The sequence below is a fragment of the Sciurus carolinensis genome, chromosome 13 (genome assembly GCF_902686445.1).
Source record: "Sciurus carolinensis chromosome 13, mSciCar1.2, whole genome shotgun sequence".
Classification (NCBI taxonomy): domain Eukaryota; kingdom Metazoa; phylum Chordata; class Mammalia; order Rodentia; family Sciuridae; genus Sciurus; species Sciurus carolinensis.
The window spans coordinates 67,164,055-67,180,235 of record NC_062225.1 but is presented as its reverse complement, the minus strand read 5'-3'; the positions used below and the strand labels follow the sequence as shown (position 1 = coordinate 67,180,235).

The 16,181-nt window shown below is 37.7% G+C and overlaps 1 long non-coding RNA gene across 1 annotated transcript in view; it reads right to left on the bottom strand.

Moving 5' to 3' along the window:
• The window catches only part of LOC124962998 (uncharacterized), a 34,460-nt gene that overhangs the window by 3,525 nt on the left and 14,754 nt on the right, over positions 1 to 16,181 (bottom strand). Inside the window, exon 2 of the long non-coding RNA XR_007104626.1 lies at positions 6,188 to 6,260. This is a non-coding gene — a long non-coding RNA (uncharacterized LOC124962998). The remainder of the gene's footprint in view (positions 1 to 6,187; positions 6,261 to 16,181) is intronic.

Below are 16,181 nucleotides of genomic sequence, written 5' to 3'. Positions count from 1 at the left end.
CCAGGTTCCTCTAAATATATAATCATGTCATCAGCGAACAGGGATAGTTTGAGTTCTCCTTTTCCTATTCGTATCCCTTTAATTTCTTTGGTTTGTCTGATTGCTCTGGCTAGAGTCTCAAGGACGATGTTGAATAGAAGCGGTGAAAGAGGGCATCCCTGCCTTGTTCCAGTTTTTAGGGGGAACGCTTTCAGTTTTTCACCATTTAGAATGATATTAGCCATGGGCTTAGCGTAGATGGCCTTTATAATGTTTAGGAATGTTCCCATTACCCCAATTTTTTCTAGTGTTTTGAGCATGAAGGGATGCTGTATTTTATCAAATGCTTTTTCTGCATCTATTGAAATAATCATGTGATTCTTAACTTTAAGTCTGTTGATATGGTGAATGACATTTATTGATTTCCGAATGTTGAACCAACCTTGCATCCCTGGGATAAAACCCACTTGATCGTGGTGCACTATCTTTTTAATATATATTTGTATGCGATTTGCTAAAATTTTGTTGAGAATTTTTGCATCGATGTTCATTAAGGATATTGGTCTGAAATTTTCTTTCCTTGATGTGTCTCTGTCTGGTTTAGGTATCAGGGTGATATTGGCTTCATAGAACGAGTTTGGGAGGGTTCCCTCCTCTTCTATTTCATGGAATACTTTGAGGAGTATTGGAATGAGCTCTTCTTTAAAGGTTTTATAGAACTCGGCTGAGAACCCATCTGGTCCTGGACTTTTCTTTGTTGGTAGGCTTTTGATGACCTCTTCTATTTCATTGCTTGAAATTGGTTTATTTAAGTTGTGTATGTCCTCCTCGTTCAGTTTAGGTAGTTCATATGTCTCTAGAAATTTGTTGATGTCTTCAAGGTTTTCTGTTTTGTTGGAGTATAGATTTTCGAAATAGCTTCTAATTATGTTTTGTATTTCACTCGTGTCTGTTGTGATGTTTCCTTGTTCATTCCGAATTTTAGTAATTTGAGTTTTCTCCCTCTTTCTCTTTGTTAGTGTGGCTAAGGGTTTATCAATTTTATTTATTTTTTCAAAGAACCAACTTTTTATTTTATTAATTTTTCCGATTGTTTCTTTTGTTTCGATTTCGTTGATTTCGGCTCTGATTTTAACTATTTCCTGTCTTCTACTACTTTTGGTATTGGTCTGCTCTTCTTTTTCTAGTGCTTTGAGCTGTAGTGTTAAGTTGTTTATTTGTTGATTTCTACTTCTTTTTTTGAATGCACCCCATGAAATAAATCTTCCTCTAAGTACTGCTTTCATAGTGTCCCAGAGATTTTGATATGATGTGTCTTTGTTCTCGTTTACTTCTAAGAATTTTTTTATTTCCCTCCTGATGTCTTCTGTTATCCATTCATCATATAATAGTGTATTATTTAGTCTCCAGGTATTGGAGAAGTTTCTGTTTTTTATTCTGTCATTTATTTCTAATTTCAATCCATTATGATCTGATAGAGTACAAGGTAGTATCTCTATCTTCTTGTATTTACTAACAGTAGCTTTGTGGCATAAAATATGGTCTATTTTAGAGAAGGATCCATGTGCTGCTGAGAAGAAAGTGTATTCATTCTTTGTTGGATGGTATATTCTATATATGTCCGTTAAGTCTAAATTGCTGATTGTGTTGTTGAGATCTATAGTTTCTTTATTCAATTTTTGTTTGGACGATCTATCCAGTGGTGAGAGAGGTGTGTTAAAATCGCCTAGTATTATTGTGTTGTGGTCTATTTGATTTCTGGAATTGAGAAGGATTTGTTTGATGTACGTGGATGAGCCAATGTTCGGGGCATAGATATTTATGATTGTTATGTCTTGCTGATTTATGCTTCCCTTAAGCAGCATGTAATGTCCTTCTTTATCCCTTCTGACTAGTTTTGGTTTGAAGTCCACATTATCTGAGATGAGGATGGATACTCCAGCTTTTTTGCTGTGTCCGTGTGCATGGTATGTTTTTCCCCATCCTTTCACCTTTAGTCTATGGGTGTCTCTTTCTATGAGATGTGTCTCTTGCAGGCAGCATATTGTTGGATTTTTCTTTTTAATCCAATCTGCCAGTCTGTGTCTTTTGATTGATGAATTCAGGCCATTAACATTCAGGGTTATTATTGTGATATGATTTGTATTCCCAGTCAATTGACTCATATTTGTTTTTGACATGATTTGGTTTCTCCTTTATTTGGCTATTCCTTTAGGCTAGCGCCTCCTGTTGCTGATTTGCATCGTTGTTTTTCATCTCTTCCTCATGGAATATTTTGCTGAGAATGTTCTGTAATGCTGGCTTTCTTTTTGTAAATTCCTTTAGCTTTTGTTTATCATGGAAGGATCTTATTTCATCGTCAAATTTGAAGGTAAGTTTTGCTGGGTATAAGATTCTTGGTTGGCATCCATTTTCTTTTAGGGCTTGGTATATGTTGTTCCAGGCCCTTCTAGCTTTTAGGGTCTGGATTGAAAAATCTGCTGATATTCTTATTGGTTTCCCTCTGAATGTAATTTGATTCTTTTCTCTCGCGGCCTTTAAAATTCTGTCTTTATTTTGTATGTTAGGTATTTTCATAATAATGTGCCTTGGTGTGGGTCTGTTGTAATTTTGTATGTTTGGAGTTCTATAAGCCTCTTGTACTTGGTTTTCCATTTCGTTCTTCAGATTTGGGAAATTTTCTGTTATTATTTCATTGAGTAGATTGTTCATTCCTTTGGTTTGTTTCTCTAAGCCTTCCTCAATCCCAATAATTCTCAAATTTGGCCTTTTCATGATATCCCATAGTTCTTGGAGATTCTGTTCATGATTTCTTACCATCTTCTCTGTTTGTTCCACTTTGTTTTCAAGGTTAAATATTTTGTCTTCAATGTCTGAGGTTCTGTCTTCCAGGTGTTCTATCCTATTGGTTATGCTTTCTATGGAGTTTTTAACTTGGTTTATTGTTTCCTTCATTTCAAGGATTTCAGTTTGGTTTTTTTTCAGTATCTCTAACTCTTTATTGAAATGATCTCTTGCTTCCCGTATTTGGTCTTTTAACTGTTGATTGGTGCGATCATTTAATGCCTGCATTTGCTCTTTCATCTCCTCCTTCAATGTCTGCATTTGCTCTTTCATCTCCTCATTAGCTTCCCTGATCGTTTTAATTACGTACATTCTGAACTCCCTTTCTGACATTTCTTCTGCTGTGCTGTCATTGGGTTTTATTGATGTAGTATCTAGGTTTGTTTGGGACATTTTCTTCCCTTGTTTTCTCATAATGGTCAGTTGTCAGTGGGACCCTGAGATATTGCAGTTTTCCACTATTGGCTTATAGTGTCCCAGTAGATTTCCAGTGTATCACCTCCCAGCCTTCAGTAGCCTGATGTCTTGGAGGAATCTGATAAAGCAGCTCATTCGAAGAATACTGCCCCTAGCCCCCTACTGGTTCCACGTTTTGGAACTGGCTCTGTGCGGAAATGCTCTCACTGTGGGCCTGCACCGTGCAGCTGGCCGTGTGGGAAGAGCCCACTGCCGGAGTGTGGAAGACTACCTTGGGAAGACTCAAGCTGCCCTGCCTGGCTCTGCTAAGCCACCTCTATCTGGGCCTGCCACCCGGGCTGAGCTTTACCCAGTGGGCAGACTCACCCGTGGCTCCACTTCAGTCCGAGTCTCTCAATGCCTCCCCTTCTTAACTCCTGGGTTCTGGAGCGACTGGGGGTGCAGTCTCCCTCTAGGCCGCCATCTTGGATCGCCCCGTGAAGAGAGCCCGCAGCCGGAGTGGGCAGAGCCGCCTGAAGAGGTCTCCCGCTGCCCTGTCCTTATCCCTGAGGCTGATTGCAGATCGAGGCTCTCCGCTGGTTCTTTGCAGGAGTACACTGCACTGCAGGGGCTCCGGGACTCGGAGCGTGCTCTGTTCAGACAGGCTCTCTAGCGGGCCAGTTCCGTTCCGAGAACCTGGAGAAGCTGGCTGTGTGGGCGGGGCCCACCGCCGGAGTGCGCAGGACTGCCTGTGGATGACTCTAGCTGCCCTGCCCGGCTCCGATAAGCCACCTCTATCTGGGCCTGCCACCCGGGCCGAGCTTTACCCAGTGGGCAGACTCACCCATGGCTCCACTTCAGTCCGAGTCTCTCAATGCCTCCCCTTCTTAACTCCTGGGTTCTGGAGCGACCGGGGGTGCAGTCTCCCTCTAGGCCGCCATCTAGGATTGCCCCGTGAAGAGAGCCCGCAGCCGGAGTGGGCAGAGCCGCCTGAAGAGGTCTCCGGCTGCCCTGACCTTATCCCTGAGGCTGACTGCAGATCGAGGCTCTCCGCTGGTTCTTTGCAGGAGTACACTGCACTGCAGGGGCTCCAGGACTCGGAGCGTGCTCTGTTCAGACAGGCTCTCACTAGCGGGCCAGTTCCGTTCCGAGAACCTGGAGAAGCTGGCTGTGTGGGCGGGGCCCACCGGCGGAGTGCGCAGGACTGCCTGTGGATGACTCTAGCTGCCCTGCCCGGCTCCGATAAGCCACCTCTATCTGGGCCTGCCACCCGGGCCGAGCTTTACCCAGTGGGCAGACTCACCGTGGCTCCACTTCAGTACGAGTCTCTCAATGCCTCCCCTTCTTAACTCCTGGGTTGTGGAGCGACCGGGGGTGCAGTCTCCCTCTAGGCCGCCATCTTGGATCCAATTTATCATTCTTAAGGACATTATTTCTTATGGGATATGTTGCTGACAGTTGAGTTGTTGGGATAATAGGATTTTAACATAACTTTTTAAAGATATGAAAGAACAACTGCATGCAATATAATAAAGGGAAATGATATTCAGAGAGAATTGATAGAAACATAAATAAAATGTTCAGTAAGTATATGAAAATTAAAGGTAAGTACAATGTAATATAATTTCCCATTTGCCAGATTTATTCAAATTAACAAATTTGATATATCAAGTTTGGATAAGGGTATAAAAAGACAAATGCTCTCATACTCTGCTGGAAGGAATATAAATTGACACAATGTACTAATTTTTTAAATGAAGGAAATAGTAAGGGCTGATCTTCACCTTCCATGCTCTCAATTTCTTAAAACCACAGTGGCTTTAGCTTTGAACTTACTAAGGAATCCCTTATGTATGGAATAAACCAGACTCTTGAGAATTATCCATTATTTTCGTAGTCGTCTTTCTTTCTCAAATTCTTTCTTAATCCAACCAGCTTTGCAAGGAAGGTCCATGTGCTACTTGTTCTCTACAAAACACTGGACAATGACATGCCTTTTCTATGTCAGTTTGCTTTGTCATAACCCCCAAATCTCTGAGATTGTGACATAATTATTGTTATTATTTTTTTGCTTTGTGGGTCTTGGGTCCACTAAGGAAGCTATATTTTAAGTTGTGCTTCAGGTTTCATATTGCTGTATGTGTTTTTAATTCTTAATGGTCCTGGGTACCTGGCACGCATAAGGTGAGAGGGCAAGCCAAACTTGGATGCACATTTAAAACTCTCCTCCTTTCATGTCCACTGACATTTCACTGGTCCAACCAGGAAACATGGCCAAGCCCAAAGTTGGGGGTGGTAGGGACTATCCTCTGCCCACTCTAGTGAGAGATGCCACAGTCGCACAGCAAGGGCATGGAATGTGTATGTCTCTATCACACACATTTATTTAAATATCTTTGGGGATAGAATTCAGTTCGTCATGCTGCAAAAGAATAATTTGCTTTAAAAAGAATTTCCTAATGGTTCACACAAATTTTAGGACCATATTAATTATACGAAATAAGAATATCTGCATTCCTGAGGTGCATAAAATTACTTTTCAAGTGAAATTTTTATTTACTAGTCAAAATCACAAACACACCAAATCATTGGTGCTCCTGTGTATTTCACCAGTTCCTCTCTTACACATTCTTTTCTATTTGATTCCCTCAGCCACTCTGAGCATCATTATTTTGGGCACACTGAAGAGCTAAATGACATGGGAGGAATTCAATAGTTGGGATCTTTAGCAATGCATAGAGTACCACCAAATACCTCTAGTCATGTGAATTTTAAATTGTCTTTCCCAAGGTCAGAGACTTAGTAAAGCAAGTGTTATTAAAGCCTGTGTTCTTGCTCCTTCTCACTCTGCCAATGTACATTTTCTGTAATCAGTGACCAACAAATGTTCTAATTTTTCTAAAAGCCTCTTCTAGAACCACATTAAAAACAAATTAGCCTAAAGGTGTAATCAGGTTAAAGTACTGACCTTACGGAGGAAGAAGTTTGTTCGGCCAGCCAGGTCCACATGGCTCTGGGCATTCAGGCACCAGGCACATTTTCTGTGAGGATAACAATGAATAAATATTTACCCCAAATTTGGCCTGGGCCATTGCCTGACTGCTTCATTGACTTTCTCATTATCTTGTAGTATCTTCATCTCTTCTTATTTAATTTAGGAAAAATCAAAATTCAGAAGCTTTAGCTGTAATCTCTCACCAGGGCAAATAGTTGCTCCATATAGATTTCTTTATTAGTTTTGGCCTATTATAGCTAAGACTGTAGATTAGGCAAAGTTCATTCATCCATCAGTGGAGCAAGTGACTGGATTTGTGAAGTGACACAGATCATGAAAGATCAGTGAGGTGACTGTTTCTATTTAAATTGCCTGTGAAGGACATTAATTTGCAAAAGCTTAACCCAAGCCTTATAGATAGGAAGAAAGATTCCATTATGTGAATCACCTTGGAATTTCATTTTTGTGAAGAGTGAAATCTATACTTTGGTATGAAATGAGAAAAATGATCTTTTCTATGTCAGTCCACTGTAAGCTTTCTGTTAGCAGTCCATCTTGGGTATCCTGTCTCCTCCTTTCCAGGAGAAACCTAACTTTCTCCTTTCTTTAAAAAGAATGTCAAACTATAATGGCAGTGACAGCTCTTTTCTTAATAACCACTGCATCCTTGAAACTAAAGAAAGTCTAACCAAAAAGCTCTTCTTAATTACAACATTCATTGTTGAACAAGAAGAGGGATAAAAAAATCATTCTGATGTTATCAGAGAAAATTGTTAGGGAACAGAGACTCTAAAAGCAAAAATGGAGGCGTTTTCCTTTGGTTACCTTAAACTCTTCCAAACAAGAGATGGAAAAAAAAAAAAAAAAAAAACCAAGCAATAAAACAAACAAACAAACAAAGCTTCCAATTAGATTAGGGAAATTGTAATCTTCCATACATAAATATTTCAAGTTTTCAAAGAACTAGAAAAAGTTATTAGACTCATGGTTACACCAATTTCTCAGATTGCTTAAATGGTCTGTAAAGTAACAGTTGCTCAAAATGTGCCTAGCTCTGAATAACCTCTAATTTAAACAGGGACAACATGAATATTAAGGAAATTACTAATTTCTGTTTTTGAGTGTGAACAACAATGGAGAAAGCCAGCCTTAAAACAAAATCTTTTCCCTATATAGAAACAAAACAAAACATTTTAAGACATCACTCTTATAACTGGAGACCCTCCGACATGCATTTTGCTGTTAAATACTCACTTTTCCTTCATAAGTGGTTTAAAAAGCTCTACATAAGATGTATGAAGTCATCCTTAGAAATGACTGCATGTTCAAGCAAATTAGAGGCATACATCACCCGTAATAGACCAGGGAAGTTTCTTTCATGAAGGGAACCAAAGTAGCTCAGCTGGAAGGAGACACTTGAAAACAGCAATTTTGAGCTTACAAGCACAGGCTGAGGCTTTTAAGCAGTGCTTCCATGCTAGGTGTGCTGTTAATCCTTTATTAGGCCATGCAAACGCTGGAGAAGCAATTTCCCCAGTTAGGCAAACATTTTTTTTTTCCTCACCAACTCAGTTTAAATAGACAGTTGTTCCTATGTAAATATTTGGGGGCAACTAACTAGCCTTTTATAAAAGACTTTTGGCAGCAATGTCTTCTTATTTCCTCTAGAACCTCCTGCAGATATATCAATCCAATACAAAAGTATTAAGGAGAATAAAGTAGGAAGGTTTGGGATGATTGCAGGAAGAGAAGCAAGAGATGAGAAAGAAAGAAGAAAAAGTGGGGGTGGGGTTGGAGCTGGCAACAGCCTGGAGGAGCAGCTGCCAAGAGGACAGGTGGCCAGGAGAATGCAGAGAAAGGTCAGACCTTCTCTGAGCTTCCTGGCTGAGGGCAGCCACTGAGTAGAGTGCACATCTCAGATGCAGCTTGGGGCAGCCTGAGAGTGACTGATAGCTCCCTCTCCGGTCTCTAACTCTATTGCAAGCTTCTACCATCAACCTAGACATTTGTGAGAAGATAGGAATGAGCTCAAAGAATTCCTTTCCAATGGACAATGTTCATCTTTGGACTTGATCTTCCCTAAACCCACTTGATTTGGAACATGGTATCTCTATCTTTTAGTGTACTCTAGTCCATAAATCTGCCCCTGAGCTTATTGACCCTCAGGCTTTCTCTGCAATTTAGACAATGCTGGACACATAGTGACTACTTAGATAGGAGTACTTTCTGTCCTTCCCCTCCACTCATTTTCTTCCTGTCCCTTATTTATCTACTTATTTTTTCCTGGCTGATGACAGTATTTTCCTTTCTTACTTTGCTCAGACTTAAATAACTTTTTTTTTTCCATTTTTCCTTGTCAAAATTAAACTCATTTTTCAGAATCCATTTCAATTTCTACCACTTTCCTGTCCTTTCAGTCAGAATCAATAGCTTCCTTCTTTGTGTTCTTCTAACACGTAGTACCTTTATTTTGGAATAGAAGAATATGTGTTCAACACATTTTTGCTGCCTGAGAGAGAACTAAAATATGATATTTCTTCCCAGAAAGTATTTGCATTTTAATGGGGGATTTTCAAAAGTGCATTGCCTTTGTGATCTAAGGACTAATCTTCAGTGGAACTTTTAGAAGGCAGAAGAGACTTTCTGGCAGGAACCTTGCCTGGTGCTCTCCAAATCCTACCACATGGACTCCTTTGTGCAATAATCCTAGTTGTAGTAGCTCATGACACATTTTGAACACCAGCATTATCTTGCATAGAGTGCCTTTGATCTATTCAGTGTAACTAATCAGAACCATATGGCTTTGTGAGTGATCAGGCTCTGTGAAATGACTGATCAGTCACATAGTAGTTCTAAGTCAAACAGCAGGATGAATTCCTCTGAGTACTTTCTTACAGTACTAACGTGTGGTTCAATTAGCTTATATTAAAAACAAACTAACAAATGCAAAATTAGTCTTTCCATGGTAGCAACAATAATCAGAATAGCCAGTTCTAGACCTTGTCTCAACTAGCTGAGACTTTTGACAGATGTGAATTTCTTTCTTCATATTCACTCATTTCTTTAATTAATATTTATTGAGCTCCTACTCAATTACAGACACTGTGTTAGGGTCTTGAGATACAATAGTAAAGGGGAGGACACAACTCCTCTCTAGAACTGATCTGGCAAAATAGAAAACTTAGGTGAATTTAAGTTGTATAAATATTTTAGTCTTAGAAAAATGGTGTTCTTTGTCATCTAGGGACAAATTTTGCTACCAGTGTCTTATTGCCTCTTTCTCCCTATATTTCTCAAACATCCTATAAATTTATGTTCTAGCATAAAAATCTTCCACATACTAAGCATTTTTAGGTTTTAGGTCTTGTAGCTGGTTGAATGGTGATTTCCTTCCAAAGTATGTCCATGTCCCAAAACTTGTGAATGTGGTGGCCTTATTTGGAAATAGAATTATTGCAGATAAAATCTTGACATGATAGTATCCTGGATTATCCAGGGAATTTCCTAATCCAATGACAGATGCCCTCAAACTGGACAAAAGAAGTCATATAGAGGAAAGTCATGTGAAGATGGAGGAGAAACTGGAGGGATGCAGCCATCAGCCAAGGAATGCCTGGAGCTCCAGAAGTCCTGGGGGCTCTGGAGGGGTGCAATCATGTTATCACCTTGTTTGGACTTTTACCCTTCAAAATTGTGAGGGAATAAATTCCTATTGTTTCAAGCCACCCAGTTTGTGAAAAATTATATGCACCTCTAAGCATCAAATACAGGCTTCTTTCATAGACATTTTGTGCATATTTTAATGCTGCCTTGACAACATCTGGATAAAATTATTTCTAAAATTGAAAAAAAAATGGCAAATCACAGAGAGTTTAAGGATTGGTCCATGCTATCATGTGTAGGAAATGATGGTGTCTTGAGTGTGTTGATTTAAACCCACTTCTACCTGACTTCAAGGCCTATACCTTTTCTACTATCTGGGATTCATTCACATTGGGGCAAAGATGAATAATAACAAATGAACTTTTTCATCAAGCAAAGTATTCTTTTTCCATCTCACTTCATGTTACCTAGTAGAGTGTTCTGAACACCAAACGTTCAGTTGGAGGCACGGCTCAGAGTTTGTTCCCTGCACTATTTTATCTATTTCATTTATTCAATTTCATCTTCAGGTTTATATTTTTAACAAATAAAAATTATGTTTTTCTCACTGATTTTTATTGTCTTTCAGTTACAATTCACATTCTTCCTTCCCTTGCCCGTCAAGTTCTCAGTAACAAAAATGTCCTATCAAATGCATGTAGTCTTTGTTGTAATTTACAGTTCTGTCATGCAGCTAATGTGTGATGATTATATATTTTCCTTGAATGTTGAATTGTAAGTTTCATCCTAGTGACTACACATCAAGATATAGTCTTCTTTCAAAATTTTTTGTTTTTAAGTTAAGCAGTTACATATATTTCTTAAAACATGAAATCACTTTGGAAAGCATAGATCAGGTGACATCTCTTCTTAAGAATGTTAAGTCCTCCTAGATTTTAAAAATTATAAGTAAAAGACATTACACTTTAACACTTACACATGGAATTTGTTTCTACTGGAAACTACCCCATTGCTGAGAAGGCATTTACAGGAACATTTAACAAGGAAAAAAAATGCCTTGTGTTTAAATAGCTGGTTGGCATTGATCTCTGATCTTGTCGACAAGAGTTTTCATCCCAGTAGGGAATTATTTGTAGTATCTGAAATTATGTGGTCTTACTTTAATTTATCTAAGATTTAAAGCAATTCTATTAGCCTGGCACTTATTGACAGTGTCCTTTGCTGATTATATCTTAGTACTTGGATTCATCTCCTTAACTCTTCTCTGATTCATAAAGCTGCTTACCATAGCACTGGGGATCTTTATTGAAGAAGTAACTTTTGATTAAGTGAAATAGAGGGAAAAGGAATTTCTAACCTATTTATACTGCTTATAGAGGCATAATTAAGTTGTGAGATAAGAGATTTCAGTGACTTTTTCAAAAATCAATGATATAGGAGAGTAACTAAGCTTGGGGAAGACAAAGTTACAATGTGAAAGGCATTTTAAAGAGGGAAAGAAAAACAATTACTTAGTGAACTATGGCATGACTTGTGATTTGTTTTCCTAGGAATAGGGATGAATTACCTAATGAATGTTCCTTTCTTTTGTAAGTTTCTAGTTACAGCCAATATTTATTTAAATGAGTTTAAAAGAAATAGGGACCCTATGAATATTTAGACAAGAATCACAGAATTTCAGAGAAATCAACCTAGAGTGGAATATAATGGAAATGGGGGTGCCTTTCTCATGGCACGGTGGACAAACTGACCAAACAGTGAAGTTTAATTGTAAAAAGCGACATAAAGAGGTTTTGTTTTAAATTCTTTAGATCTATATTTTTCCTTTCCCTTTGAACAATTTCAGAGTGGATCCCTTTCTCCTAACAAATATATGTCATTTGTTTTTATTTTTCTTTTGTGTCTATACAAGAATTAAAATGAGCATGTAGATGAGAGCACTAATGGCTTTGCCTATTATAAGACTATCTAGTAATTTTTGGAATACTTGGAATCTGTATAATGTTCTTGGGATTTTTGTCATTCAATGCCAAGAATAGGGAAAATATAATGGAGATTCAGAATAGTCTCATTTTCTTTTTGTCTGAGCCAATTCATGAAAATGTACCCATACTTTCCTGGTTCACCTCATCTTAAAGATCTAGGGTTGGGGGTCAAGTAGGTGGTGGGAGAAATCAGTGCATTTTGATAGTGGTTTTAGACTCTTTGGAAATGGCTTTCATGAAAAGAGAGAAGAATGTGACCATATGATAGAAATGACACATCTACTAATTATTCTTTTGATTATTATTAATCATTTGGCAATCCTTTATGCCTATGCAGGGCCTTAGATTCTAACTTCCATTTGATTTATATAAATCTCCTTTAAAGCTGAATGCTTCTTGGCAAATAGGTCATAGCATGTACCAAAGTTTAGAAGTGGAATCAGGTTGTTCAGAGCAGGTTCAGGTGAAGAATAGTTTTAGTCAGCTTTTTTGTTGCTGTGACTACATGATCTGACCAGCACAATTATAGAGGAGGAAAGGTTTATTTGAGGGCTTAGGGTTTCAGAGGTCTCAGTCCATAGAAGACCAGCTCCATTCCTCAGGGCTCAAGGTAAGGCAGAACATCATGGTGGGAAGAGCACAGCAGAGGGAAGCAGCTCACATCATCAGGAGGCAGAGAAAGAGAGTCTCCACTCTCCAGACACAATATATATATATATATACCCCACAGCCACGCCCCAATTCCAATCTTCTCCAGTCACACCCTACCACTTCAATTAATCTCATCGGGGATTAATTCACTGATTGGGTTAAGACTCTTACAACCCTATCATTCCTCCTCTGAACCTTCCTGGATCGTCTCACAGGTAAGCTTTTGGGGCACACCTCACATCCAAACCATAACAAATATATTTTCATTGATATTGTTTAGAATCGTGCACATGTAATCATAGAAAGCAAACCAGCTTTAGTTGGTTTTATTATTATATATATATTATTTTTAGCCAATGCACTCACCTTTAGTATGCTACCAGTGATGATATGTATTCACATATAGGAGAGATATATCATATCAGGTGTTTTAAAATGGAATATTTATTCAAAGCTGGAGAACTAAGTACATTATATGTACAACATAATTTAATTTGCATTGGCTATGTGTATGTGTGTTTTAGATGGTGATCAAATGTTGGTTAAGATTCACGAGGCCGCCACAGACTATATTTGGCATCACTCTACTCAAAATGATACAGGAAAGGAACTGTATCTTGCCAACAGAACAGTGACCAGTATTTCTCTTCTGGAGTCCTTGCAGTATTTTATGCAGCCAACAGGGGATAACCCAGGTACAAGGAGATGAGATCCACAATGAATTAATTTAGAGCCTCATTTCACTTAGAAACCTCATCTTCCATATGAGGCAAGATTTCTTGTATTATCTCTGTAAGCACCATTTCTAGAGGCAATTAAAAGTTCATATCTGGATACAAGGGCCAACATACTCAGTAAAACCCAAACCATGTGTTCATATCTACTTTGATCATTCCTTTGTAGTTTTTCCAAGTCTAAATGAAGACTTTCTGACAGGGATCATTTCTACCATAATCAATATTGCCTGGTAACAGAGTTGGCATTCTACCTTTAGCTGGTCCCCAGAGAAACAAAAATAGTTAACAAAAAACAAACAAACAAACAAAAAACCACAACAAACAAAAACACCCAAATGCTCATGAAGCAGGGGAAAGGGTTTTGTTAAACCTTTCCTACAATGCATCATACTGTTAATTTCAGCCACTAGTAAGACAATGGACATGCTTATTAAAACAATAATTTACTTTGTCAACTGGATCATTACCTTCTGTTAGACCTAGCTTAGAGATGATGGGGGAAAAGATTTATTTCATTCATTAATGTATTATCTTTATTTTTCTTACCTTTCAAGTTTATTTTTTGAGAATAAATGATTGATTATATTCACAGGGCTTCCAAAATAATATATCTTTTAAACCATATACTTTTAAATGGTAAAACTTTTTTTTCAGTATATATAAGGATAACTCTTTGGAATTTGGCTTTTTACCCTTGTAACTGTCATGTAAGTGAACTATGGTGATCAAAATATCAGACTAGTTCTTAATACAGTGTCCCCAAATCAATGTGTTAATACCCAGTGTTGCAGACATCTGGGCCTAGCCTGGGAATGTTTACATATATTTTCTAAAATGGCATCACTTTCTAATAAATATTGTTGAGGCAAATATGTTATTTCAGGGTGTTAAGGAATAAAAGTGATTATGAAGTATTTTTATTGATTTGCTTTCCCATTAGAAGAGGTAAAAATTCTTGCATTTCTTTCCTTTATATGTGAGTATAACCTTGGGATTCATGAACTGGAGAACTGCATGTGATCACAAGGCCACAGTCCCCCCAGAAAAGCCAACACTTATCAAACATCTGCTTTTGAAGCTCTATACTCAGTTTGACACCAACAATTAAATTTGGATATAGTTGTATTAAGAAGGTTAAAATGTTATGGTGGAAAAAGATATGAAAGGTATTTTTTTAGTCTAATAGAAAAACCAAAAGGCACTGGCCTAACATGCACAAATCTCAATTCTTCCATGTGCACTGTAATTTTTAGAAATTTATATAAACCAATTGTCTCTGTGCTGCTTACCGCATCACAAGCAGAGCTAGAGTACTTTTCTCACATGTGAGGTAAATAGTTTTAAATTTATCCATTAATCCATTTAATATCCATTTATCCATTAATAGTTTTAAATTTATCCATTATACTTACTGAATATTGTTTCCTCCTAGGATTGACTATGTTCCCTGGTGGGGTGGACTGTGCACATATTACATTTTTACTGATAAATGACATTTAGTGGAGAGTGATAAATTCAAATCAAGATGGAACTATTTTTTTTTTCCTTAATGAATTTGTCTCCACAACCAGCTTTCAGGAGTTGGTGTAAGATAGCATATAACTTACTAAGAGGAGTGTGACATAAATGGACTAAACCGCATGGCATCAAGAGACATCTCAGAAGGGCCTGTTCAGGTTGACCACTTCCTTCCCTGGGAATGACTAATGAAGAGCTTACAAAAAGGATTGCACAGTCTATCCAGGATCATTTCCTTCCCATAGGTAAAATTTAATAGATAAGTATGTAACAGTAATTGCTTCTTAGTCACTAGCCAAGGAACTGATGTGCAAGTAACATGTATCATTGAGGTCTGTAATGAATGCTTTCCAACCAGGAGTTTGATGTCATAAATTTTGTTTTGTCCCTAGAAATTTTGTTTCTAGGGACCAGGAATGCTGTCTCCAATACTCAGGCAGAACATTCTTCATCTGTACAGGATATAATGGTTTGGGAAAATCCTTTTATTTTCCTGATTTTGTCTGATTAATTCTTTCTTTTATGGCCATTTAATTTCTTAACTTCTGGTACTTATTAATCATTCTATTTAATAATTCCTCTCACATTTGTAGCCTACCATTGCTTTTGACATCTGGCAATTTGAGGAAGGGGGAAGATAAATACTTGCCATGTCCCCATTGTTGGAAATTTTTTACCTACTTTGATTAATGTGCATGTGTATGTTTATGCTGTGTGCACACTTGTCATTTGGAATAAAAGGAAGGAGAAGAAAATATATAAGGGAAAACTCAAGCCAGTATAAATTGCTTTGGTTAACAAAATGGAGAACATATTCCAGTATTTGGACAATATAGTTGCATAAATACTCTGATGAGAAAATCTTGTCTGGAAGGAGAAAAATTGACATTACACAAAAGTTAAATGAATGTATTACTTTGTGATTGAAAATACTCAATGAGAGTGATTAGTAGAAGCATTTTGGCTAGAGGGAAAGTTATTAAACTATCCCATGACTTTGTCTCTCACTCTAAGCTTTTCTAAAAGATAATGAGAGCAACACACAGAGTTATCTGAAGATGTATCAAAGACGTAGAAAGTGAGTGTGATCAACACTAAGATTTCAGATGGTTTCAGTAGGCATCATGTTATCATTTATATTTCAGCTGAAGTATCACTTCAGACAGAACAGCATTGACTTCGATCTAAATCATGCCTCCTCTATCACTTTCTACTGTATTACCATATTACTCTGCTTTATTTTAGATATATCATATCAAAATACTACTTGTTTACCTGTGTCTAATTTAGCACTCTAAATAGGATGTTAATTTGATGAGAAGAATAACTTTGTCAGTGAGGTTCACCTCTGTGTTCCCAAGTACCTGACAGGTTTTCAGTATTACCTGAAGGAATAAGTATAAATAATTGAGTAAATCTATAAAAATTGTTGAAATTTATGGAGATAATTTTAGGGCACATCCCTAAATAAAT